Source organism: Phacochoerus africanus, chromosome 15 (assembly GCF_016906955.1).
Source record: "Phacochoerus africanus isolate WHEZ1 chromosome 15, ROS_Pafr_v1, whole genome shotgun sequence".
NCBI lineage: Eukaryota > Metazoa > Chordata > Mammalia > Artiodactyla > Suidae > Phacochoerus > Phacochoerus africanus.
The window spans coordinates 78,677,095-78,702,089 of record NC_062558.1 but is presented as its reverse complement, the minus strand read 5'-3'; the positions used below and the strand labels follow the sequence as shown (position 1 = coordinate 78,702,089).

The 24,995-nt window shown below is 39.8% G+C and overlaps 1 protein-coding gene across 2 annotated transcripts in view; it reads right to left on the bottom strand.

The window, feature by feature from the left end:
- Positions 1-24,995, bottom strand: part of LOC125115732 (uncharacterized) — a 136,476-nt gene that overhangs the window by 53,834 nt on the left and 57,647 nt on the right. For both annotated transcript variants that reach the window (XR_007132163.1, XR_007132164.1), the window contains one exon: positions 8,298-8,441. The gene's annotated coding sequence lies outside the window, so the exon portion shown is untranslated. The remainder of the gene's footprint in view (positions 1-8,297; positions 8,442-24,995) is intronic.

Below are 24,995 nucleotides of genomic sequence, written 5' to 3'. Positions count from 1 at the left end.
AAAAGGGATGAGGTCTGGAGTCACTGGCCAGGGTCCCCTGGAGGGGCTTGGGGTGGGTTTTCAGAGGGAAGCAGTGGTCCTGGAGAAAGAGAGGGACACATGGGAAGGAGTGGAGATGAAATGCTCAGAACACAGTCATGGTGCCGGGAGGAATCTGGAGACAGGCCTGCTGAGGGGCAAAGCACAGAGAGGAATGAGCAGAGAGAGATAAGCACAGAGAGGAAGGAAGACTGTAGATGGGGTGCAGCCCGGCTGTTTTCCAGCCTCAGCTCCTCCGCAACATGTGGCATCCTCATGCATGACGCCCCGGCAGGGGGTGGGGGCAGCGGGGTCTGCACCCCCTCCTCCAGCTGTGACACCTTGCCTAGATCTCTCACTTCAGAAAGCACCTGCCAGGTGCGAGCACCTTCAATGCTGCCGTCGCCAGCCAAGCCATAGGGAAAAGATCTCTGACACTTGAATCTTATACCAGATAAGGCTGAGAGAAGGACAAAGGAAGGATACATTTCAGCAACAGATAACAAGAGAAATTCAAGAGTGTGGTTTCTCAGGTCCCCTCTGTCTCCCCACGAGGAGATCTGCTGAGGAGGTGGCCAAGGTAAATGCCTATCTTAGGAGGCTTGGGAAGCACCACACCCACACCCCAGTGAGCCTGGCTCACTCTTACCCATTTCTTGGATCTCAGCTCAAGTGTTATTTCTCTATTTTTTTTTCTTTTCATAGCTGCACCTGAGGCATCTGAAAGTTCCTGGCCTAGGAGTCAAATCAGAGCTGCAACTGCCGGGCTACACAACAGCCACAACAGCTTTCGGCAACGCTGGATCCTTAACACTCTAAGTGAGACCAGGGATCAAACCTGCATCCTTATGAACACGACGTCAGGTTCTTAACCTACTGAGCCACCACAGGAACTTCCTCCAGTGTCATTGCTTTGAAGGAGTTTCCCCTGGCCTCTCCTAGATCAGATTCTCTGTATTTCCCTACATCAAGTGTAACATAGTTGATATTAGTGCATTTGGGTGACTGTCTTTACCATTATAGAGTCAATCAGCAAACATTAATTGAGGCACAAACTGTGCTAAGTTCTAGGGATATGTGACACATGGGCCTGCCCTCATGGAGCTTATGGCTATGCATAAGTCGCAGCTGGTACCTAAGTGGGGGTTCACCCTAACTCCAGAAGTAAGACTCCTCCCAGTCCCAGTAGAATAATAGGCAACTCCTGTCCATTCAACTTACAGCCTCAGGCCACCCCCAGAAGGACCTTCATGTGTGGTTGCTCAGGTTGTACACAAGACAAGGGGACTGACGTGGCTGTTGGTGTGTTGCCCAGATTTCTCCTTCAGAACACTCATTCCTCCAGCTTCCAGGAGGGTTGCCTACTAATGGCTGGCTGCTGACTCTTCCTCCAGGCCTTGTCCTCAGCCAAAGAGAGGCACGTCATTCCCCAGAGTGAGGTCTGATCTGCTATCTCTTCATCTGAAATGACAGAGGCCTGCCCCACCACTCCCTGTCTCAATCCAGGCCTTCTTTTTTTTTTTTTAAGCCACCCCAAGGCATATGGAACTCCCTGGCCAGGGATCAGATCCAAGCCAAAGTTGCAGCCTAAGCTGCAGCTGTGGCAACACCAGATCCTTAACCCGCTGTGCCGGCCCAAGGATCAAATATGCATCCCAGGGCTCTCAAGACCCACTGATCCCGTTGCGCCACAGTGGGAACTCCCAGGCCATTTTTGAAGCAGCCCAGCTCCAGGGCATCCCATGGCATTAGGGTCCAACGTCTCCCTCTACCCAGTCCTACTCCTCTCACTTCCACACTCAGGGGTTGTTCCTGAGAGTGCTCCTTAATAAGATCCCTGAGTGCCCATCTCAAGGCTCAGAGGCTTTTTTTTTCCCTGGGGAACCTGAGCAAAAATCATGTTGGGGCAAAAACCTGCACTCAAGTGTGACTGCACCCGTCTGGAGGAAAAGGACTCCCTTTTTCTAATCTGCACAAAGATGCCCTTTAATGACTGAGAAGTAGCTTGGCCCAGTCCCCACCGGCCCAGCCCGAGCGCTGAACCAGGAGTGCAAACCAGTGCCGGAAAGCCCTTGGCACAGGCACAGGAGGGAATCTTGGGAGTGATTTAGAAGACTCCAGAGGAAAGTATATCTGTGCTAAGACGCCCACCAGCCCCTGGAGTCTGATTCCAGCTGATTAAGAGGCACCCCGGGCTAGTATTTCAGAAAGACGACCGGGAAATAAGCTGAGGGAAATTGTTAATCTGGGATTTCCAACAACGTGGAAGGAGTCAGACCAGCCCCAAACACCCTGACTCAGACCCAGTGTGTGGGAACTCGCCGGGTGGGTGCAGGAGGAGGGCGGGAGAAACGGGAAGGAATTAGACTTGCACAAACTTCGTAATTGAAATCATTAATAGCAGTAAAATAAGTTGTCCATCCTACATGTAATTTGTAGTAATGTTTGGTTACTGAGATTAATTTCTAGTAATGAAATACTAATTAAACCATTTATTGAGTAATGTATTTGCTTGGTAGTGTTTTATGGGTGTTCGCTTATAAATATTTTAATTACTTTTGCTAAGTAATTAGAATTTACTAAATAATTTCCAAACTATTTATTAATTTCTAGCAATTCTCAGCCAACCAACAAGTTATTGTTTTACTTTATATCAGTAATTAAAGTCTTTTTTTTTTTTTAGACTTCGAGTGAAGAGAAAGAGTAATAAAGACAGTCTGTTCTATCACATGAGGTTGGGAGTATTAAAACGAAAAAAGGGAGACGTAAAAATCACTCATAATCCATCATTACTCAAACACTGTTAACATTTTGGTTTATATCGTTACAGACTCTCCCTATCAGCACATGTACTCGTTTTCAAAATTGAGATCATACCAACTGCATGCTTTCAGGCCACCAAACTTTGCCAATTTTTGAATCATACTTTCTAGTCTATGAAAATGCTAAACCATTCTAGAGAGATATTCTCTTTAATAGTTTGAGACATTCAGAAAGTAATATTTACTTTTTCTACCTCTCTGCACCTACTATATGTCAGACACTATGCACAGCAATTTACAAATTATTGGTAGTAATAAACTACTCTGTGGCAGTAATCTGTGAAACTGGGCCACCACGTGGTGCAGTCTTAGCATGAAGTCATCTTCAATAAAATGGTCTGGGAGGGGAAAAAAATTACTGAAATAACTGAAATAGTATGACAATGAATGCAGTTCTGGGACCTGCTTGGCTCTCTTAAAATATTATAAACATCTTTCCACTTTAATAAATATGGAGGAGCAGTGGTGTCCTTTTTAATAGCTGCGTAATATTCCAAGAAGGTACCCCCCACACACACACACACACACCACCAGTGATTATCTAATGCCTAACTGCTGGACATTTCAGTTATTTTCAGTTCGCTACTATGAACAGGCTTATATTGAATGTCAATATACATAGATCTTTGTGCACTCATCCAACTATTTCCTTAGAACATTCCTAGAAGTGGAATTGCTGGGTCAAAGTGTAAGAATATTTGTAAGACTTTTTTTTTTTTTTTTTTTTTGCTGCACCCATGGCATATAGTTCCTGAGGCAGGGATTGAATCTGACCCACAGATGCAACCTATACCAATACTGGATCCTTAACCCACTATACCAGAGGACTGAGCCTGTGCCTCAGCAGCAACCCAAGGTGCTACAGCTGGATTCTTCACCACACCACCACAGTGGGAACTCCATTTTTAAGACTTCTGACTCATACTGCCCATATGCCTCAAGAAAAACTGAACAAATTTATGCTCCCGTCTACAGAGTTAAAAGACTTGTTTCCTTGCACTATATACAATTATTACTATTTTAAGTCTCATATCAATTGTTCTTGGAGAGAGGTGTCTAAGCAGAGAGGTGGCCCAGGAAAGCATCCTGAATCACAGAGCCTTACAACCCACTATCCCATTGGGTTGGAAAAAAAACAGTTGGCTCATGAAGACCTACATGCTGTGTCTTCACAGCTTAGGTAGCACCAAAATGTTTAAAACCATTCATCACCACACCATTCCTCTCTCCCCTGGTCTCCTCCTTTCCATCCAGGACTCCACCTCCCTAAAGGCATCAGCAAAGATGACCCAAAAGGCTTGGCCTACTGCTGGCAGACAGAGCCCCACACCCCCACCATGTGCTGGCAGAATAGTCACCTGCCTAGGGCTTCTCCCTTTAGCTCATGACAAGGTATCTCCCCACCAGCATGTCACAGTGCTTAAAACTTGTTCCATCAGTGGCACACACTAAGTAGTTTCCTAAACATTCAGAGGTGAGCCTAGGTGACATTTCAGGACCTGCTAAGTTTTCCGGGGGCTCTCACATCTCCTTTCCAACGCTCCCCTCTTACCTACCTCCAAGTCACCTGGCGCCTCTGAACATCCAAAGTCCCCATCCTCAGCTACCATCTCACACTCCTAAAACAGGACCACCTTGAGTTCTTTTTTAGTATCTGCGAGAAGCATCCTCCTCCAAGAAAACCGAAAAACCGTCTAAGAGGGAGGAGATACTGCAACAATTCTTTGAAAAAAGGGAGGCAAATTCAGGAGAGGAAGGTGAGAGAGAACTGAGAGAAGGCTTGATGCAGAGATAGAAAGGGGGTCATCAGTGTTGCCTGCTTGCAAAAGAAAACCACACAACAGAGCACGCCGCTGGCCTTTGCTGTTCTTCCAAAGACTGAGAAGCCCCACAGGCACGTCCCTGTGGTGCCACCATGCGTTATTTTCCTTTATTCTTTGCATCCAATCTGCTTTGGTGTGTTAGGGCTGCACACTCAGCATATGGAAGTTCCCAGGTTAGGAGTCGAATCGGAGCTGCAGCCTGTGCCACAGCCATGCCAGATCTGAACTGCATTTGCAACCTACACTACAGCTCACAGCAACACTGGATCCTTAACCCACTGAGTGGGGCCAGGGATCAAACCCTCATGGATACGAGTCAGGTTTGTGACCACAGAGCCACAACAGGAACTCCTTAAATGATGTTTTTAATCTTTACTTAACCAATAGGAAAGTGAAACCCACAGAGTTTAAGGGAAAAGCTTCTAAATGGGAAAAGTCAGGGTCAGAACCCAGCTTTCTCTAATCCCACAGGCTTTAAATTACATATCCTATCATTTTCCATTAGGGCAATAGGTGACGCCTGAGGGCAAGTGAAAAGATGAAAGAGGGAAAGAGGGAGGGAGGAAGAAAACTTTACACATTATAATGCAGGAATATACTGTCAATCTGCCGTCATTAGAAGGTAACCTTGGAGTTCCCATCGTGGCTCAGTGGTTAACGAATCCAACTAGGAACCATGAGGTTGAGGGTTCAATCCCTGGCCTTGCTCAGTGGGTTAAGGATCCGGCATTGGTGTGAGCTGTGGCATAGGTTGCAGACACGGCTCGGGTCCCACATTGCTGCGGCTCTGGCGTAGGCCGGCAGCTGTAGCTCCGATTAAACCCCTATAGCCTGGGAACCTCCATGTGCTGCGGGAAGCGGCCCTAGAAATGGCAAAAAATAAATAAATATAAATAAATAAATAAAAGAAGGTAGCCTTAAAATAAACACATTATGATTAGAATTTAAAATGTTGGCCTACACATCACCTGAAATCACTGGTTCTGCCAAAGGGAAACACTGGAAAATGTGATCCCTGAGGTCCCTTGCTATCAAACAATTCTAGAGTCTCCAAGGGTTAAGTGGGCTTTTTTTTTTTTTTTTTTTTAAGGAAAACCAGATTCCATGAGTCTTGGCACATGGGTAATAAAATCCTAAGAGCAGATGCTGGGTCTCATTTATCTCTATATTCTCTATAAGCATTTAGTACAGGCCCAGGGTGGACGCGTGGAAGATGAATTATGAGTTCCTCTCCCTTCTCTGGGCATTAGTGTCTCCATTAGAGGAAAAAAAAAAAAGGCTGAGCTACTGCTCTCAAAGTGTGCTTTTTGCTTTATAAGGCATTAGTCCATTGGATCTAAGAGGTGGTTCCTTTCCCACTGGTTATCTGGCTTTCTGTTCCATCACTTCTGTAGTGAGCAGAACTCTCAAGATAGCTCAAGATTCCCATCCCCTGGTTCTTATTCTTCAATGAAACATGGATCTAGATACTGCTATCAGGGGATTTTGCAGATGTAATTAAAGACCCAAAACAGTTGCTCTTAGGACCCAGAGATGACCTTGGTAGGTTTGACCCAATTAAACAAACCTTTTGAAAACAGCGAGTTTTCCCCAGCTGATAGCAGAACAAGAATTTGGCAAGATTCAAATGGTGAGGGAAATTCAAACCACAGTAAGTTTGTTGTGGAGATGGAGGGGGACACGTGGAAGGCCCTAAGATTGGCCTATAGGAGCAGAGAGTCAAGAGCCAGGAGAAAGAAGGGGACCTCAGTCATACAGCTACCAGGAACTGCAACAGCCAACAACCTGAAACAACTTGGACGTGGATTCTTCCCCAGAGCCTCCCATACGAGCTCAGCCTGGCCAGCATCTTCATTTGACCTCATAAGATCCTGAGCAGAGAAACCAGCCAAGCCACCTGGACTTAATGATCTACAGAACTATGGGATAATAAACGGGTGTTGCTTTAAGCTGCTATGGTTGTGGTAATTTGTTATGCAGAAATAGAAAACAAGTGCATTTCTCTACCTTATCCCTACCAACCCTTGCTGCTATTATTATTATTATTATTATTATTATTATTATTATTATTATTATTATTATTTTGGGGGAGGAGGAATCCGTTTCAGGAATTTTGAGCTGAGGCTTCTTTCTGCCAATTTCATGTGGGTCTAACAAGCAAGTGTTAGGTATTGAATTCCTGCTGTGTTCCCAGGTCCTCTGTTGGAGGCCAGTATAGAATTTGGAAGTAAAATTGCGTGGCTAGACAAGATAAGTAGGAGGAAGGGGGCGAGGTGGCAGAACAGTGTGCACTGGAGATGAAAGTAGGCTTCATGGAAAAAGTCAAAGTTGGAGGCTCGATCGATTTTAAATTGGCAGAGAACGGGGACAGGGTAGAGCTATTCCGGGTAAAAGGCATAGCAACAGAGGCTGGAATGAGCAAGATATTGGACAATTTTGTTTCCTGAGGGCAGGCCAGGTTTCTCAAGCCCTATCCATAGAAACAAGCCAAGCTACCAATTGACAAGGCCAGGAAGATGAAGTATGCTTCTAGGAAGGAGTTGGAGCTGTCTTAGTCTTGGGCAAAGAAAGGTGAAAGGATGATCTGGGAAGGAGTAGTAGAAGGGGCAAAAAAAAAAGGCAAAACATGCCACAAAACAGATCCAAGTTAAGGTAAAGAGATGAAGACCAGGAGGGAGGAGCAAGGAGAGAGGCCCATGCCTGCTTCCCACCCCCACCACTATGGCAGGGAGGGGCAAGAGGGGAACCAGCAGCTGCCGAGCCCCTGCCTTATATGAGAGATTATATAGGTGGAAGTCTGGCCCTTGAGTAGATTGGCTACAAGAGATTGCCCATGCTGAGAAGCAGGGATGTAATGATTAGAAAGATTGGTTGCAGCTAGACTATAAGGGACCTTGAAAGCTAGGAAATAAAGCAAGGATTTTCAATCTTGGCTGAACACTGAAACCACTTGGGGTTCTTTTAAAACTACTGATTGATATCTGTATCCAACCTTAAAAGTTCTGATGTGATCGGCCTGGTTCGACTTGAGCCTCAGAGTTTTAAAAACATCACAGGTTGATGCCAAGGCTGGTATGCTCATATGCCACCAAGACTGAGAACTACAAATGCAGAGTTTGGATTTCATCTACTAGCCACTGAAACCTACTAAGGATGTGAAATAACATAACACAATGGAAAATCACACTGCCTGGAAAGAAGACCAAGTCAAGTAAAAATAACAAGAGCAAATAAAAGTACATTTTTTGGATTCCAGGCACTTTTCTAAGATACATATTATATTACACCTTCTTAAAGTATATATGATAAAAGAAATGCTAAGGAACCCAGGCAGGACAAATACAAAGCAAACCATACCCACACCTTTGGCACCAAAAGACAAAGGCAATGAAAAACCATTTTAAAAAGTCAGAGATGAATAGGAATATTACCTTCAAAGTAGTAATAATAACAATAGCTGACTTCTCTGTAGAAAGAATAGGCTACAACAAAGTAAGTAGCAAAGTATACGCACACACATGTTTTTTAAAATACATCATATACACTTGCTAAATCACAATAACCCTATAAGGTAGCTACTGTTATCATCACCATTTTATAGATGAGAAAACTGAGGTTTAAAAAAAGCGAATACCTTGCTCATGATCACAGGACAAGTAAGTGATGGAACTGAGATTTGATTCCTGGAAGTCTGTCTCCGAAGTCCATGCTCTTTGTTTTGCTTCTGGATATGATGGATTATTAGCTTGTATCGGAGCAATCTCTTCACAAAAAACAACTAGGAAAACAATTTTGAACACAAAGAAAAGTTACAGAGCTCTGAAGACTTGAGAGGCCAAGATCAGCAAGACAAAAGAAGTACATTGTGTTTTACAAGGAGATCCTGCTGAATAGCATTGAGAACTTTGTCTAGATACTCATGTTGCAACAGAACAAAGGGTGGGGGAAAAAAATGTAATTGTAATGTATACATGTAAGGATAACTTGACCCCCTTGCTGTACAGTGGGAAAAAAAAAAAAAAAAAAGTACATTGTGTGAACCTGATATCCAGTCACATTTTTTCCCCTGCAGGTATTTGCAGATTTGTAAACAAACATCTGAGAGGCCCAGAAGCTGAGCTGATATTCAACAGTCTCCTGGGACTGAGGATTTTATTTTATTTCATTTTGCTTTTTAGGGCCATACCTCTGACATAAAGAAGTTCCCAGGCTAGGGGTTAAATTGGAGCTACAGTTGCTGGCCTACACCACAGCCACAACAACATGGGGTCCTAGCTGCATCTGCGACCTACACCACAGCTCACAGCAATGCCAGATCCTTAACCCACTGAGCAAGGCCAGGGATCGAACCCACATCCTCGTGGATCCTGGTCAGGTTTGTTAACTGATGAACTAACCATGGAGGTAACTCCCAATTTTTTTTTTTTTTTGGACTGAGGATTTTAAAAGTGAATTGGGGATGCCAAAACACAGGAAACTTAGCAAACATCCCCAGCTTTCAGTTGGGACACCTGACAAGTTATAGTCTAAAAGTAAGGCCTAGCCTTACTTCTAGGCTATATAAATAGATGAGTCAAAAAGCTGAAACCCAGATTTAAATCAGCTCGATGTAAGATTAGATTAAGACGGTTGGTCTGATGTTTGGTCTGACCCTGACCTGAAACAAAAGCAAATTCCTTCTGTAGGAAAATAACATTCAAGCTCAAATTTCCACTATAATTTTTTATCCACAATGTCCATTATTCAATGAAAAGTAATCAGACTTACCAGAAGACAAGACCAAGTGACCAAAAACCAGAAAAAGACCAAATAATAAAAACAGCCTTACAGGAATTCCCGTTGTGGCACGGGAAAACGAATCTGACTAGGAACCATGAGGATGTGGGTTCAATCCCTGGCCTTGTTCAGTGGGTTAAGGATCCAAGCATTGCCGTGAGCTTCGGTGTAGGTCATAGGTTTGGCTTGGATCTGGCATTGCTGTGAAGTAGTCCAGCAGCTGTAGCTCCAGTTAGACCCCTAGCCTGGGAACCTCCATATGCCATGGGTGTGGCCCTACAAAGCAAAAAAAAAAAAAAAAAAAAGCCTTACAGGTGATTCATATATTAGCAGATACAATTTTTAAATAGCCATCAATACATTTAAGAAAACAAGCCACGAGTAAAAAATTTTAGTGGAGAACTAGAATCTATGCAAAAAATCAAATAGAAATTTTAAAACTGAAAAATATAGTGACTGAAATTAGGAAGTGGATAGATGGGTTTAACCACAAAGTAGACACAGCTGGAGAGAGAACTAAACACCTACCTACTAATGGGTCAGTAGAAGACATACAGACTGAAGCAAAGGAAGAAAAAAGTAGAAAATACAAAAAGGAAATTAAAGATATGAACACAATGAAAAGGCATTAAAATATGTTTAATTGTCCCAGAAGGGGAGGAGAGAGCAAATAGAGCAAAAGCAATTACTAAGAATTTTCCAAAAGAAAGAAAAAACACAAGCTATGTATTTGATAAATGCTAAGAAGCCCAGGCCAGATAAATATGAAGAAAACCACATCCACAACTGTGGCACATCAAAGTAAAACTGCTGAAAGACAAGGCAAAGAAAAACCTTAAAATACAGAGAAAAAAAGGAATATTATCTTCAAAGTAGTAACAAAAACAGCATCTGACTTCTCTATAGGAATAAGGGAGATCAGAGCAATGAAGGATATCTTTAAAGTCTAAATAAAATAAATAATTATCAACTTAGAATAGTATGTCTTGAAAAAAATATTCTTTGAAAATAAAACATTTTCAGACAAAAATTGAAATACTTGACCAACAGATCAACATAAAAAAAAGACCTAGCAGTTCCCGTCGTGGCGCAGTGGTTAACGAATCCGACTAGGAACCATGAGGTTGCCGGTTCAGTCCCTGCCCTTGCTCAGTGGGTTAAGGATCCGGCGTTGCCGTGAGCTGTGGTGTAGGTTGCAGATGCAGCTCGGATCCCGCGTTGCTGTGGCTCTGGTGTAGGCCGGTGGCTACAGCTCCGATTCAACCCCTAGCCTGGGAACCTCCATATGCCGCGGGAGCGGCCCAAGAAATAGCAACAACAACAACAACAACGGCAAAAAAAAAAAAAAACCTAAATAAAGTCCTACAAAAAGGAAAACAACCCAGATGAAATTAAAGATATTTAAGAAGAAATGAAGAGCAATAGGAAGGTCAAAATATGTATGAAACTATAATGATAATATTGTCTATATAGAAAACTCAAAAAAAAAAAACCCACAAATAAAAAGAAATCTCCTAGAACTAATAAGTGAGCTTAAAAGGGCCACAGGATATAAGGTCAATATACAAAAATTTATTGGATACAAGCAATGAACTTTGGATGCAAAATCTTAAAAGCAATACCATTTATAATAGCACTCAAAAGAATGAAAGACAGTTATAAATCTAACAACTCTAAAAAAGAAGGATCCTTGTGTGTTTAAAACTAAAAATACTAATAAAAGAAATCAAAGACATTAACAAATAAAAAGATAATCCATTATGAATTGGAATAATCAAATTGATAACAACCACCCCACTGATCTACAGCTTCAATTCAATCCCAATCAAAATCTCCATATACTTTTAAAAATCATTACTGATGAGCTGATTCTAAAATAAACATACATGAAAAAGCAAATTATTTAAAATGACCAAAACCATTTTTAAAAGGAAGAACAATCTTGAAGGAATTAAACCACCTATCTTCAAGACTTAATAAAACCATGCTAATGAAGACAGTGTGGTATTAGCAAAAAGATAGACATATAAATCAATGGGAAAAAAAGTCTTAAAATAGACTCAACTGACTTTTGACAAGGGTCAAAGGCAATTCATTGGAGAAAGGGTAGTTATTTCAATAAGAGATAGTGGGCTGGAATAACTAGATGTCCATTAAAAAAAAAAAAAAAGAACCTCAACCCACAACTCACACCTTATACAAAAATTAACCTTCAAGATAATTGAAGGTACATGTTCACACAAAAACTTGTACATGACTGTTCACAGAGGCATTATTCATAAGAGCCAAAAATAATCCAAATTTCCATTGAGGAGTTCCCATTGTGGCTCAGCAGGCTAAGAACCCAACTAGTATTCAAGAGGATTCAGGTTCCTGGCCTCGTTCAGTGGATTAAAGATCCCGTGTTGTGGCAAGCTGCAGGGTAGGCTACAGATGTGGCTCAGATCTGGCGTTGCTATTGCTTAGGCCAACAGTTTGAGCTCCAATTTGACCCCTAGCCCAGAACTTCCATATGCCACAAGTATGGCCCTAAAAAGACAAAAAAAAAAAAAGAAAAAGAAAGAAAAGAAAAGCAAAAACAAATGTCCATGAGTGATGAATGGATAAATGAAATATATATATATGTATGTGTATATATATATATATATATATATATATATATACAGTATTCATACAATGGAACATTATTGAGTAATAAAAAGGAATGAAGTGCTAATACATGCTACAAAATGGATGGAAAGAGAACAACATGCTAAGTGAAAGACTCTATAGAGGCAAAAAGTAGATAGGTGTTTGCCTAAGGCTGGCAGAGCAGCCAGGGGCAGTGACTTTTAATGAGTTCTGGGGTTCCTTTTCAGATGATTAAAATGCTCTGGAATTAGATGCTGGCGATGGCTGCATGACCTTGTTAAATATACTAAAAACCACTGAATTGTACACTTTCAAAAGGTGAATTTTATGGTATGTAAAATACATCTTAATAAAATAAAATGTTTTAAAAAATGAACTCAAAATGGATCATAAACTTAAGTGCATAATGTGAAACTACAAAACTTCTAGTAGAAATACATGAGAAAATCTGCATGACCCTACATTAGGCAAAGAGTTTCTGGACACTAAAAGCACAATCCATAGAAGCATGATCCACAAAAGAAAAAATGATAATTTGAGCTTTATTACAATTAAAAACTCTTGCTTTGCAAAAGACACTATTAAGAGAATTCAAAAGCAAACCAAAGACTAGAAGGAAATATTTGCAAGTTATATACTGACAAAGCCATGTGTACAGAATGTACAAATAACTAAAAACTCAACAATAAAAAAAACTTCAGCCATAAAAGAGTGAAATAATACCATTTGTAGCAACATGGATGGATGGACCTAGAAATTACCGTACTAAGTGAAGACAGAGAAAGACAAACATCATATGAAATCACTTATATGTGGAATCTTAAAAAAAGGATACAAATGAATTTATTTGCAGGACAGAAACAGACTCACAAACTTTGAAAACAAATTTATGGTTACCAAAGGGGACAAACAGGGTGGAGAGATGGATTGAGGGTTTGGGAATGGCATATGTACACTGTGGTATATAGAATGGTTGGCCAATGAAGACCTGATGTATTAGCACAGGGAACTCTACCCAATATTCTGTGATATACAGAAAAAGAATCTGAAAAAAAAAAAAAAAAACAAGCAACGCAATACCTAAGATGCCAAAACACACACTTCACCAAAGAAGATATATGGGTTATTAATAAGTCCATGAAGATGCTTAGTATAATTAGTCATTAAGGATAACCAAATTAAAACCACCATGTGTTATTACTGAAACTAAAAAGACTGACTATGATGACAAGCGATGATGAGGAATTGAGTAACTGGAAGCCCCAAGTGTTGTTGGTGGAGATGCAAAATGATAGAACCACTCTGAAAATCAATTTGTCAGTTTCTTAAAAAATTAAACATACACATACCATATGACCCAGCAAACCTATTCCTAGGTATTTATCCAAGAGAAATGAAATTGTAAGCTTATGATAAATTAATGTTTATAGCGGAGCTTCCATTGTAGCGCAGCAGAAAAGTATCTGACTAGTAACCATGAGGTTTTGGATTCGATCCCTGGCCTTGCTCAGTGGGTTGAGGATCCGGTGTTGCCGTGAGCTGTGGTGTAGTTCGCAGACACGGCTCAGATCTGGCATTACTGTGGCTGTGGTATAGGCCAGCAACTGTAGCTTCAACTGGACCCCTAGCCTGGGAACCTCCATATGCCGTGGGTGGGGCCCTAAAAAGCAAATAATAATAATAATGTTTATAGGAGCTTTATTCTCAATTGCTCAAAACTGGAAGCAACCTAGACGTCTTTCAGCTAGCAAATAAATATAGTACAACTATACAATAGAATACTACTCTACAATAAAAAGAAATGAACTGTTGATTCATACAATGAGATATATGAATCTTAAATGCATATTGCTATGTGAAAGAAGTCAGACCCAGAAAGCTACATATATTTCTAGGAGTTGGAGCTAGGGAACAGAGATGACAGCACAAAGGAACTTTGAGGGTGACAGACTTCTATCTATATCAAGAGTTTTTGGTGGTGGATATCTGACTCTCTGCCTCTGACAAAACCCATAGAACAGTATATACAAGAAAAAACAAAGTTTACTATATGTAAACTTAAAAAAACAACCAAGATGTGGAGAGAACCCCAAATGGAAAACAAATTGTTAACTGTAACAAATAAAAAATAAATATTGTTTCTCCAGAAAAATTATAATATCATGTGAGGTATGAAATATATATAAAATTAAAATATATGAAAATAATAGCATAAAAATTGAAGGTATGGAGTTCCTCGTGGCGCAGTGGTTAACGAATCTGACTAGGAACCATGAGGTTGCGGGTTCGGTCCCTGCCCTTGCTCAGTGGGTTAACGATCCGGCGTTGCCATGAGCTGTGGTGTAGGTTGCAGACGCGGCTCGGATCCCGCGTTGCTGTGGCTCTGGCGTAGGCCGGCGGCTATAGCTCCGATTAGACCCCTAGCCTGGGAACCTCCATATGCCATGGGAGCGGCCCAAGAAATAGCAAAAAGACAAAAAAAAAAAATTGAAGGTAGGACATGGAACCAGTATTCTAAAGTCCTTGAATGATATGAAAAGTGCTAAAAGTACTATTTCATAGAGACTTTAATAAATCAAAGATGTATGTTGAATGCTCAAAAGTAACTACTAAAACTAAGAGAATTTATAGTTAACAAGGTAATGGAACCAATGGAATAATAAAAATATTTGTATAGTCTAAAAGAAGGCAAGAAGGAGTTCCCGTCATGGCGCAGCAGAAAACGAATCTGACTAGGAACCATGAGGTTGCAGGTTCGACCCCTGGCCTTGCTCAGTGGGTTAGGGATCCAACATTGCCGTGAGCTGTGGTGTAGGTCACAGACGAAGCTCGGATCTGGCGTTGCTGCGGCTCTGGTGTAGGCCAGGGCAACAGCTCTGATTAAACCCCTAGCCTGGGAACCTAAGTGTGCTGTGGGTGCAGCCCTAAAAGGACAAAAGACAAAAAAAAATAAAAATACAAATAAATAAATAAATAAATAAAAGAAGGCAAGGAATGTAGAATATGTGGGATGAATATTGAATACAATAAATTGGTAGCTGTGAACCCAAATATATTTGTAGTTACACTGAATGTAAGCGAATAAGATACTCCAATTAAAAGACAAAATGTTTCATATTATATTAAATAAAAACAATTATATATGTCATTTATAAGAGATATCCATTGAAAATAAGGATACAGAAAATTTTTTTAGCCACACCCACAGCATGTAGAACTTCCAGGGCTAGGGCTCAAATCCACACCACAACAGTGACCTGAGCCACTGCAATAGCAGTAACACTACTGGATCCTTAACCCACTGAGCCACAAGAGAATCCAGATATAGAAAAATTTTTAAGTAAAAGAATAGGGGGGAATCCTATGGAAATACTAACCAAAAGAGAGATGATGTCACTTTACTAGAATCAGACAAAAAAACTTTAAGGCAAAAAGCATCACAAGATATTAGTGATTAAAAGTACAATCAACCAAGAGGATTGAGTAATTCTAAATGTATATGCTTGTAATAAGATAGCCTCAAAATATATAAAAGAGAAATCTACAGACCTAGAAGAAGAAATACACACTTCCCAGTCATAATGGTTACATAGCTCCCTTAGTAATCAATAGAATATATCAATGCTACAGATTTTGGGGAGTTCCCCTCGTGGTTCAGTGGAAATGAACCCGGACTAGTATCCATGAGGATGCAGGTTCCATCCCTGGCCTTTCTCAGTGGGATGAGGATTCGGCGTTGCTGTGAGTGGCTCAGATCCTGTGTTGCTGTGGCTGTGGTGTAACCTACAGCTCTGATTCAACCCCTAGCCTGGGAATTTCCATATGCCACAGGTGTGGCCCTAAAAAGACAAAGAAAAAAATGATACTGATTTTTTAAATAAAGAAAATTGTATTAATTCTTCTAAGTAACACATTTAAAATTCATATAGATGATGAAGACAGTCCAGTTTTTTTATTTTTATTGATTTTTCCCTCATTTTTGGCAGCCCCACAGTATGTGGAGCTCCCAGGCCAGGGATCAGATTTGAGCTGGTGGACCTAAACGGCAGCTGCAGCAAGACAGGATCCTTAACCCACTGTGCCAGGCCAGGAATCGAACCCACATCCCAGTGCTCCCAAGATCCTGCTGGTCCCACTGCACCTCAGTGGGAGCTCCAAGTCTAGTTTTTTTTATTTAAATTCTCTGGGTTTTTTTATGTAATTATATTATTAATTATATTATATTCTTTGTTTTTTATCCTGTAATAATCCTGTGTACCTTTTACCCAGTTTCTCTTAATAGTAACATCTTGCAAAACTGTGCTGCACACAGTACCATAACCAGGATATTCACATAGATACAGTCAAGGAACAGAAATTTTCCATCCCTTGTTATCTTTTCAAAGCTTCCCTTATGCTCCTACCCCTACCTTAGGCCCTGGTAATCACTAATCCATTATCCATTCTACAATTTTCTCATTTAAAGAATAGTATATAGATGGGATCACTGAGTATGTAAGTTTGCCGGGTTGGCTTTCTTTCACTTAGCACAATTCTCTGGAGATTCATCCAGATTGTGTGTATCAGTAGCTTGCTCTTTTTAACTATCAAGTAGTATTCCATGGTATGGATGTATCACAGTTTAAGTTTCACTCATTGAAGGACATCTGTTTTTTTTTTCCCTGTGTTGCCTATTATACATGAAGGGCTATAAAACATTCCTGTAAAGGTTTCTGTGTGAACATAAGTTTTCATTGCTCATTAGTCCCATACTGTTTTCCAATCTATAAGCCATTTCTTTTTCTTGCACTGGCCTAGAACTTCCAGCTCTATGTTGAACAAGAGTGGTTAGAAGCAGATTTTTACCTTGTCAGTGTAAGAGGGAATGATTAGGTCTTTTACCACTAACTATAATGTTAGTCATTGTATTTTTTGTAGACACTGTTTATCAAGTTGAGGAAGTTCTCCTCTAGTCCAGTTTTTATGAGAGTTTCAACACCAAATATGGGTGTTAAATTTTGTCAAAGCTTTTTTTTTTTTTGTCTTTTCTATGGAGGTTCCCAGGCTAGGGGGCCAATTGGAGCTGTAGCTGCCGGCGGACGCCAGAGCCACAGCAATGCGGGATCCGAGCCGTGTCTGCAACCTACACCACAGCTCATGGAGATGTCGGATCCTTAACCCACTGAGCGAGGCCAGGGATCAAACCCACAACCTCATGGTTCCTAGTCAGATTCGTTAACCACTGAGCCACAACAGGAACTCCTGTCAAAGCTTTTTATGCATCAATTGAATCGTGATTTTTTTTTTCTTTAGCCTGTTAACATGGGAGACTACATTGATAAAATTTTGAATATTGATGGAGTTTTGAATCCCTGCAATAAACCCCACTTAGTAATAGTGTATAATTCTTTTGAGATATTATTGAATTCTATTTGCTAATTTTTAAAAGGATTTTTAATCTATATTCCTGATAGCTATTGATCTGTAGTTTTCTCTTTTTTGTATAAATACGGTGGAGTTTGGATAACAAGGTAATATTAGCCTCATGAAATGAATTGGGAAGCGTGCCCTCTTATTTTCTACAAAAGACTTATAGAATTGGTATTTATTCTTCTTTAAACATTTTGTAAAATTGACCAGTAAAACCATCTGGGCCTGGAGATTTCTTATTTGGGGGGTTTTTAAATTATCAATTCTATATCTTTAATATAGGATGTTTTCTATTCAAAATATCTATTTCATAGTGGGAGAATTGTGGAGTTGGTCTTGAAATTGTTCTGTTTCATCTAAGTCACACCTGCTTTTTTTAAATTAATATTTGCATGGTATATAATTTTTGAACCTTTTACTATCAATCTGGCTATATCATTATATCTGAACAGAATTTTTTTAGACAGTGTACAGTTAGGTCATGTTTTTAATCTGTTCTTCCATCCCTGTCATTTAATTATTATATTTAGATAATCCATATTTAATATAATTATTAACATGCTAGGGGTTAATTTTTTTTCTATTCCCCTTTCATTTCTCTTTTCCCTTCCATGCCTCATCAAATGGATTACTTAACTTTTTTAAAATTTCATTTTGATTTATCTATAGTGGTTTCTTTTGGTTTGTTTTGTTGGTTGGGTTTTTTTTAGGGCCACACCTGCTGCATATGGAGGTCCCAAGCTAGAGATTGAATCAGCTGCTGGCCTACACCACAGCCAAGCAACCTCTGTGACCTACACCACAGCTCATGGCAATGCCAGATCCTTCACCCACTGAGCAAGGCTAGGGTTCGAACCGGCAACCCCATGGACACCAGTCACATTCGTTTCTGCTGAGCCATGATGGGAACTCCTATCTATAGTGTTTCTGAGTGTGTCTCTTTGTATAGCTTTTTTTTGTGATTGCTGTCGTTATTACTTTGTACATACATAACTTGTCATGGTCTATTTATGTCATTTTACCAGTTCAAATGAACAAGAAATCTTATCTCCCTGTATGATCCTTTACTCACTCCCATTTGTTTTTTCGGGTTTTTTTTTTTTGGCTTTTTTGGCTTTTTGCCTTTTCTGAGGCCACTCCCATGGCATATGGAGGTTCCCAGGCTAGGGGTCTAATTGGAGCTACAGCTGCTGGCCTGCGCCACAGCCACAGCAACTCAGGATCCAAGCAGCGTCTGTGACCTACACCACAGTTCACGGCAACGACAGATCCTTAACCACTGAGCAAGGCCAGAGATTGAACCCACAACTTCATGGTTCCTAGTTGGATTCGTTAACTGCTGAGCCACAGCAGGAACTCCTACTCACTCCCATTTAAAATATAGTCGTTTTAAACATTTCCTCCACTTACATTTAGAACTGCTAAGATACTATAAAATTTTTTTGAATCATCAAACATTTTAGAAAATTGAAGAACATAAGCTCTATTACTTTTAACCATATTTTTCTTACTGTGTTATTTCTTCCTAACATTCTAAAATTCCTCACTTTTGCATTTCTTCTCTGTTTAAAGAAATTCATTTTGCCTTTCTTTTAGGATAGTTCTGCTGGCAACAAATTACTTTACTTTTCCTTAATCAGAGAATGTCTTTATTTCTTTTCCATTCCTGAAGGATTTTTTTTTTTTTACCTTTTTTTTAGGGCTGCACTTGTGACACATGGATGTTCCCAGGCTAGGGGTCTAATTGGAGCTACAGCTGCTAGCCTACACCACAGCCACAGCAACACAGGATCTGAGCCACATCTGCAGCCTACACCACAGCTCATGGCAATGCCTGATCCCCAACCCACAGATTGAGGCCACAGAATTAAACACACATCCTCATGGATACTAGTAGGATTTGTTTCTGCTGCATCACAATAGGAACTCCCTGAAAGATATTTTTGTTGAGTATAGGACTCTGAATTGACAGGGGTTTTTTACTTGCAGCACTTAAATATATTGTGCCACTCCCTTCTGGCCTCCGTAGTCTCTGATGAGAAACACACACTAATTCAAATTGTTTTCCCCCTAGATAAAGTGTCATTTTTATCTGCTTTCAAGAATTTTTCTTTACTTTTAGTTTTCAGTAGTTTAATTATAATACATTTTAGTATAGCTGTGTTTATCCTGTATTGATCAGGTTCACCCAACTTTTTTTTTCTGCAAAAATGGATCCTTAATCTGCTGCATCACATGGAAGGAGCTTCCTCAACCAGCTTCTTGAATTATAGCTTTATGTCTCTTGAAAAATTTGGAAAGGTTTCCACCACTACTCCTTTTCTAACTTTTTCAGCCTCACCCTCTTTTTCCTCTCCTCCCTGACTCTGATTTCCAAATGTTAGACTTTTTAGTATAATCCTGATGCTCTGTTCTTTCTTTCCTTTCTTTTTCTTTATTTCTTCCCCCCTGCCCACAATCTCTCACATTCAGATTGGGTAATTTCTATAGTTTTAGATTCTGATTCACTGATTCTTTGCTCTGCCTTTCAATCCAGTGTTGATCCCACTCCCTGAGCTTTTAATTTTGGTAATTGTATTCTTTAATTCTAATATCTCCATTTATAGTTCCTTTTTTTTTTTGTCTTTTTGCCTTTTCTAGAGCCACTCCTGCAGCATATGGAGGTTCCCAGGCTAGGGGTCGAATCAGAACTGTAGATACTGGCTTACACCAGAGCCATAGCAATGCGGGATCCGAGCCACATCTGCAACCTACACTACAGCTCATGGCAACGCTGGATCCTTAACCCACTGAGCAAGGCCGGGGATCGAACCCAGAACCTCATGGTTACCAATCAGATTTGTTAACCACTGCACCACGACGGGAACTCCGTATAGTTCCCTTTTCTTTGTTGAGGCTTTCTATTTTTTGTTTCAAATATGTTTGTGATTACTTGTTGAAGCATTTTTTATCATGATTACTTTAAAATTTTTAAGATACTTTTAGCATCTCTGTCTCTCTTCCACTCTGAGTACAATGAGAATTTGAGCAAGATGCTTCACATATGGAGATTCCTTCTGGACATCTGTGATTTTTTTCTAGCTATCATATGCACACCCAACATAAATTTTTTGCTACATGACTTTATCGGTCTTTCTAAAGCATTCAATTTAGTTAATATAGAAAAATTAACTCACCTTTATAGTTGGATTTTATTTGTTTATGTTATATTTAAATAAATAAGGTAATCAAAATTCAAGTAAAATGGACATAAACAGGCTTAGGAACACATAAAACTAATTTGTAGTAAGCAGACAACATAACTGGTGGACAAGTTGGAAAGCAGCATATGAGTTATAAGCATTTATTATATTGAGGGCATCAGTCCATATGTTTCACAGAGAAAATAAAGAAATATTTAAATGTAGGTCAATTTAAGGAGTTTATATATACTTGAAGATCATGATAATTTCACTAATAACCAAATTTATTAAATGTGATTCTCATTGGGCTTGTTTTAATAAATAAGGATACAACCTTAGTAATAGGCAGGATGAATCTGAAAACAAACACTGTAGTTAAGCTTTAGACAAAGTAAATTATTTTATGTAGTTTAAAAATATTCTCTGCAGGAGTTCCCGTTGTGGTGCAGTGGTTAATGAATCCGACTAGGAACCATGAGGTTGTGGGTTCGGTCCCTGGCCTTGCTCAGTGGGTTAAGGATCTGGCGTTGCCGTGAGCTGTGGTGTAGGTCGCAGACTCGGCTTGGATCCCGTGTTGCTATGGCCGTGGTGTAGGCTGGTGGCTACAGCTCCGATTAGACCCCTAGCCTGGGAACCTCCATATGCCACTGGTGCAGCCCTAGAAAAGGCAAAAAGACAAAATAAAATAAAATAAATATTCTCTGCAATATTGTTTATATTGTTCCATTCATTTGGTAAACAAAATGCTTTCTTTCCAGAGACCAAAAATGACAATCCAATCTATCCTGATTTTAGCCATTTTGATTCTCTGTGGTGAGATGACTCCTGACCTTTAGTAGATAAGAAGTTCTGTGGGAATAAAGACTAGGTCTGCCTCACTCATCACAACATTCCCAGTAACTAGCATACTGTCCAACACAAGATGGATGATCAAATACTGCTTGAATGCACACATGAATAAATGAAAGAATGAGTGATTGCAGAAAATAACTGAAACCCATACTCAACACTAGAGTGTCTACTCACTCCAGACAGAGGTGGGGATGATAAAAAGAAGAGTCAGGAGAAGAGCTGAGGCAAGGTAGCGGTAAGGCAAGAGAAGCTCAGTATTGTCAGGCCCAGTTTACCTGCCTTATTTTGGCTTTGCATGGCAAAGTGTGGACCCAAAAGCCTGAATATTCACTCCCTAATACTCCTTAACCATGCTCTCACACAACTTATCCACATCACAGAAGTTTCCCAGAACCACTTTCCAGCTATCTCTGTGGTAACTTATACCTCAGCTGAAATAACAAGGAATATATTTATGTCACATACTTGGCCCTGGCTTCACACAGTTCATTTTCTTTTGCTCGAATTTCTTCCTTAACCTTCCCACCTCCTTCATGGCAGAACCAGGATACCACTTATGAAATGGTTTGAAGCAGACACCCTACATAAGCCTGTTTGAACCAACTAGATTCTCTCTATCAGAAACTGAACTGGAAATACAGAGGGAAAAGATGTTCAGTAAGAAACAGAAGCAGAAGCTCAAAAAAAATCAGAGTTTTCTTGTGGTGCAGCAGATTAAGGATCTGGCATTGTCACTGAAGTGGCTTCAACGGAAAAATACACACACATACAATTACACACACACACACTTACACACACACACACCACACACCACGACAGGGCTTCTGACTTTTGGCATAATGGAGTTAGGAGGTCCACAAACATCTCCCCCCAAAAATAATTATCAAAGTGGACAAAAATAGTAAAAACAAACAAACACCAAACCAAGCCAAAAAAGCAAACAAACACAAACATTTCACACTCTGGAATTCTACCAAACGTATTCAACAACAAAGAAATATTTGTTTATTAAAACTACCAAGCTTTGGGTAAGAAGAACATGAGTCTATGGCTGCTCACATCCCAATCCCCTTCCCTCAATTCAGTGCCAAGACAACCAGCAGTACCATGACTGATGCTGTGAAGGGCACACTTGATCTGGAGCATTGTCAGTTGAAGAGATAAACTCAGTGGCAAGTAAACATGGAGGACCATCATCTCCATTAATCTAAGGTTCTAGATTAGGTTTTAAAATGAACTGTGTGAAGCCAGGGCCATTAATCTGAGGCTTGATTCAAATAAGCAAAGGACTGGTAGAGTAGCTAGGAATGTATCATACATTTCAGAAAGTAAGACAGCTATAAGGGGCTTGATAATTTTCCCACATATCCTGGGTTGGCCAGAGGCTGTGAGCACATGCAGCCAAAACTAGAGAGTGCCAATGATCCCCACATATCCTTGGCCAACAGAGCCTGTGAAAACAAGCAGAGGTGATATTAAGGGTACCAACATATCTGTAGTGGGTAACCCTAGAAGGAAAGCAGAAAGTGAAAGGGGTATAAAAATATTAAAAGATATAATAGCTAAAATCTTCCTAAATGTAATAAAAATATTAATCGACATATCCCAGAAGCCCAGTAAGTCCTAAGTAGGATCAATACAAAGAGGTCCACAGCCAGATCCAGATAGTCGAAACTGTTGAAAGCCTAAGAAGAAATCTTGAAAGTAGCAAGGGAAAAACAACTCATCATGTAGAAGAGAACAACAATACAATTAAGAGCTTATTTCTCATAAGAAATAATGAAGGTTAGTAAGCAATGGATTGACATATTCAAAATAGAGAAGAAAAGAAAATGTTCTTGGGAGTTCCTGTCGTGGCACATGGTTAACGAATCCAACTAGGAACCATGAGGTTGCGGGTTTGGTCCCTGCCCTTGCTCAGTGGGTTAAGGATCCAGTGTTGCTGTGAGCTGTGGTGTAGGTTGCAGACGCGGCTCGGATCCTCCGTTGCTGTGGCTGTGGTGTAGGCCAGTGGCTACAGCTCCGATTCAACCCCTAGTCTGGGAACCTCCATATGCCACGGGATCGGCCCAAGAAATAGCAAAAAAAAAAGAAAACATTCAATCAAGAATTCCATATCCAGCTAAAATAATCCTTTAAAGTAAAAGTAAAATAAAAACATCCCCAGATAAACAAACTTAGAATATTTGTTGCTACTATGCCTACCTTCCAGAAATACTAAGTGAAGTCCTTTGAGCCAAAAGAAGGTGACCCCAATTGATAATTCGAACCTACAAAAAGAAATGAAGAGTGCCAAAAATGATAAATGTATGAGTAAATAAAAGACTCTGTGTGTGTGTGTGTGTGTGTGTGTATTTCTCATCTCTTTTTAACTACTTTAACAAAACATAAGATTGCAAAAATAATTAAAACTCGCTACTGTGGAATATATAACACACATAGATGTAATATATATATTACATAGATGCTATATATATATAGCCATAATAGCACAAGGAGAGGAGAATGAAAGGAGATACTTAGAACAAAATTCCTATATTTTACCAGAATTAAGGTAGTAATATTCTGAAATAGGCTGTAATAAGTTAAAATGCATACTGTCATCTTGAGAGAAACCACTGAGAAAATAACCTGAAGTAATACAGTAAGAAAGCAAGAGAAAATTAAAATATTTATTTTAACTTAAAAAAAGAATTATCTAACATAAAATAGGGCAGTAAAGAGGAATGGTAAAACAAAAAAAACCTGAAACAAATGGGAAACTAATAGAAAAATGAAAAATGACAAGTCCAACCTGTTCATTAATTACATTAAAAGGGAATAAACATTCAAAAGTCAGAGATTTTCTTTTGACAAAAGCCAAATTGGATAAAAAACCAGACCAAACCAAGTACAGTCAACAAAGCCATAGATTCAAAGACATAAGTAGGTTGAAATAAAAAGATGGGAAAAGATATTTCAGGAAAATAGTATTCATAAAAGAACTGGAGTGGTTATATATTAATATTATATGAAATAGACTTTAAGACAAGAAATATCACTAAAGTGGGGAAATTTTATAATGCTAATAGTTAGTACACTGGGAAATAAAAATTATAAATGTATATCCACCCAACAAGAAAGCTCCAAAATACAAAAAGCAAAAACTGATGGAACTGAAAGGAAAAACAGGCAATTCAACAATAATTGGAGATTTCAACATCCCACTCTTAATAATTGATAGAACAAGAAGATAGAAAGTCAGAAAGAACATATCCAGCTTGACCTAACTGACATTTTATACAACAATCCACCCAAAGACTGCAGAATAAAACCAGCCTTTTCAGGACTTCCTGTTGTGGTGCAGTGGTTAACGAATCAGACTAGGAACCATGAGGTTGCGGGTTTGGTCCCTGGCCTCACCCAGTGGGTTAACGATCCATTATTGCCGTGAGCTGTGATGTAGGTTGCAGACGCAGCTCGGATCCCGCGTTGCTGTGGCT